Below are 4,022 nucleotides of genomic sequence, written 5' to 3' on the forward strand. Positions count from 1 at the left end.
CAATGACGAATGCAAGCTGGCAACGTCCATTCTTCCCGGTGGCTCAACACACGAATACGTTCATCGTGATGCTAAATACAGAAGGTTTTTCATCTGAAAAAAACCAGATGGTGCCACTCTTGTATCATTGTTGTTATACGTAGCATCACTATACGCACGTGTATCTCTGCTTCAGCGTTAAGGGAAGCAGTAACAATGGTCGCCGGGCTGACAGTTAGTGATGCTGCAGACGTCTCGTACTGTCCATGCAGACATTTGTTGTCTTGCACACGAACCAAGCTACTGACTCAGGGTATGTGATGTGGTTGTGCGATGCCTCAAGGCCGAGAGGGCATCATGTCTGTCTACTCGGAGGTTAATAGCCCATGGCTCCTGATATCTCACACAACATTCAGCCTTTTTGAACACATTGATTCTATATTCGCTTCACAGCCCAACTCAATGCGAATAGTCAAAAAGCGATGAAGTGAAGTCCCGAGAGGCCGTGATTTTCCCAGGGTCGAATTCCGACACGTGCTGGTAAGAATTTCTTCTTCTTACACGAGGTATAACACAATCTTTACGCAAACAATCAAAGTTGAATTGAGATTTTCAAATGAGAAACCCATTTTGCAGTTTACCCTTTTATACATAATGTAAATGGCATTACTCAAACTTGGGTTATGCGCTGCGATGGAATATTAATCATTGTTATACCCCAACATGTAAATTTTTCATGCAGTCCTGAAGTTTGTTGCATGCCGCCTTCATTGTGTAGCATATATAATAATTTTTATACTGCTTCTGTCCGAATAAATGTATGACCCTCAGACAGGCGAGGCCCCGGGTATCACCCGAGACCACAATGTGCGTTTGGATGTGTCCTGCAATTCACACCAAGTCTCGAAGCTGGCTGCGTTCTTCATCGACCTGTGAGGCGAGTGATCCACTGCTCAGAGCTGTCATTTTTATTTGTATGGATCCCCGAGGGGTTCCATTTGCGTTCAAAATATGTGAAAGAATATCTCCCCTTTTGAGAAAGCACGGGGTTGATTCAATTTATGGGAGGACCCCTAGAAGTCGACCGAAGTCGCGAGCTCCCGTCGCTCTTCCTTCAGAGGATCTCATCAGTATATGTAAAACTTTATATAATACATTTTTATACTGCTCCTGTGCGAATAAATTTATTATGTACGTTAATTTTTAAAGTGCCATCTTCTTCTATAGCTTACGAGAAATCAAAAAACAAACCACAACGCTTCGAAAAAAACACAAACAACTTGTAACGAAAGTGACGAAGATTACTTCAGATCTTACGCAAAGTAACATAACAAAGCAATATTTTAATCTTTTGAACCAGCCAGTGTCTCAGCGAGTAAATTGGTAGTTCGAACATTGGTATTTAGACATTAATTAATATCTCAGCGAATAGATTGCTTATATAGGCATTTCGTGTTCCCCATGTGATAAATTGCAACTCCGTTTTCCTTCCTCCATGAAAGCATGCCTACCCATCAAAAATAGGCATAATGCGATTCACGTATTCTCTTATACGAATATTTTCATTCCTTTAATGTGAATAAAAATGTCATTTAGCAAATAAATTATGCTTTACAAGGTCTAACGTTTCATGATTTACAACTTTTCAAAACTAACTCTGTATTTTTAAAGGTGAGATTTCAATCACGTCTTTGTAAGTTTAGATTAATTTAATTTCAATAAAAATTTGGAACTCAAATTTAGAATTGCAGTTCAAATTTAAACAGAGGTTTTCTGTATATTTATGTATTAAACTTCAGAGGGAAATATCCAAGTAAGAAGGCAAAGTATCATCTAACATCATAATTATAGCTACCTTATCTTTCAGCTTAGCAGGTCTTGAAAGACAGAAACTGGCAGACAGCCGAGAATAGAAAGTGAGGCTTTAAAAATCCAACGATTAATTCTACACTCCTCATTAACTGTAAAGTTTAACAAACTGCTGTTTTCTGCAGGCAACTTTGGCAACTGTTACATTTTGTGGAAATTCCCTTCCCCCCCCCGAATGAAATAGAAAAAAGGACTGGAAAAAAGAAGTATAAGAATTTTAGAATAATAAAGATATAGCTATACTTAAAATTAAAAAACATAACTATTACTTGCATAGAACAAATGCAATTTACAACATATACGTTTTGAAAAATATAAAATATTGTATGAAATATCAATATTTGTTTCCAAGCCAAAACTATTCTAAAAAAATTCCTTAACCAGTTATTGTAAGAAACAACATTGCGAGGAATTTTTTATGATTTCAATTTTTAAGTTTCGCAATTAGTACTATTTTTATTGTTATTGTTGTTTTTATTTACCTAATTAAAGTTATTGCGAGCTAATTAAGTTTTGAAGCACCATCCTTTCAAGAAACCAGTCCGCCAAAAACTTTCAGAAAGGGATAATTAGACGCATGTTACAGCTATTCCTTCTTGAAATTTGTGACAATCTTCTCAGAATCCCCTTAGGATGTAGCTGGAAGTCGTATGGTAAATGTAAGAAATAAAAGGCTGAAAAGCATTAAACCTGTTATAATTTCAGAATAACGTAGCTGAGAAGTAAAAAGGAATGGAAAGAAATTGTAATTATGTATCTTCCTGGTGGTTAAGATGACGAAAATTGTAGGCGAATGCAGCTAGAATACAAGATATTCTACAAAATCCGAATCATATTGAGAGACTGAATTCGATTTATGAAACAGGCAAAGTATACAAGAATTCTCTGCGCCCCTTTATGCTTATTATCCAGAGCTTCCCAAGGGATGGAATTCGAAGATCTCGTGACCTTCTTGTATGCCAGCCTCTTCAAAAGGACTTTTAATTTGATGTACTTTAATCAACGCATTCACCAAACAGTTGTCACAAGAATGTTTTTATTTGTGTAGGTTTTGAAACCGAGCCCATAGTGGTTTGCATGAGAACTGGTAATGTACTAGAAGAAAACGATAACAGAGTATGGGAATTTGTAAAAAATGAATGAGACTTGAAAGGTATTAAACTATACTAATTATTCATTGCTACATTCGTAAAATAAATACTGAATCGCAGATGTTTAAATTATAGTTTGAGAAAATTTGCGAAATGTATATTTTAATTTAGAGAAAGACCTAAAATGTTTAGCCCAAAGCAGCAATTTTCCCAGAAGGGATATTAATTTCGTTTTGGCATTTTGCGTCATTCGCTATAAAACGGTGTTTCACTTTTCAATTGTTGCACCAAATATTATAGCCCTGCATTATATTTAAAGAAATTAAATAATGAAGAATCTGCATGAATGTGTGCATGTTTCTCGCACTGTAAAACAACGGTACTCGAATATGGGCATCTGGACACGCAAATTTGGAATTTGGAATTTATTTTATTATCTATTTCATATTTTGTAAAACTTTAACTAATTTTTGATTAACAAACTCAACGATTTCAAAGCGAGCAATGGCAACACTGTATGGAAAAAAAAAAAAAAATTTTATCTCCAGTGCGCAAGACTGTGTATCGAAAATTCTAAAGATATGCGCTTTTTAAATATTTTGTGATATTGCTGTTGAATCGAATTTTACGGTTTAAGTGCGAAGACCATAATATTTTATAAATAAAAGTAACACACAAAACATTAAAAAAACGCTCCTTTGAGCTTATATAAAATTTGAAAGCTTTCAGATTTTTTTAATTGTTGTAAAATTTAGTAAAAACAGAATTGTAACTCAAATTTCTTTGTAAAAATAGGCAATAAATTATTATCTGTCATTATAGGACCATTTCTAAACATAAAGGAACAGCATGCTATTGTGGAAATAAACGGTTTTATATAATGGATCTTTAAACAGCAAATCAGGTGCTGAAAGGGGGGAGATTTATGTAAAGATCCAAAAAATTATGAAGGGAAAAATATACTACGTAGTAAAAATATATCTTTTGAGATCTTAAAGCCAGATTCTGAAGAATCTTATTTCTTTTTAAGGATTTACAGCCCTTTAGGAGTTGCATGGTCATTTGTTATTTACTGGCCTTTTT

The 4,022-nt window shown here is 34.7% G+C and overlaps 1 pseudogene; it reads right to left on the reverse strand.

Moving 5' to 3' along the window:
• Positions 1–800: 800 nt before the first annotated feature.
• LOC146993534 (5.8S ribosomal RNA) lies at positions 801–940 on the reverse strand (annotated as a pseudogene).
• Positions 941–4,022: the final 3,082 nt, after the last annotated feature.

The sequence above is a fragment of the Stegodyphus dumicola genome, chromosome 12 (genome assembly GCF_044657685.1).
Source record: "Stegodyphus dumicola isolate Sdum_Otavi_A_Nest chromosome 12, ASM4465768v1".
Lineage (NCBI taxonomy): Eukaryota > Metazoa > Arthropoda > Arachnida > Araneae > Eresidae > Stegodyphus > Stegodyphus dumicola.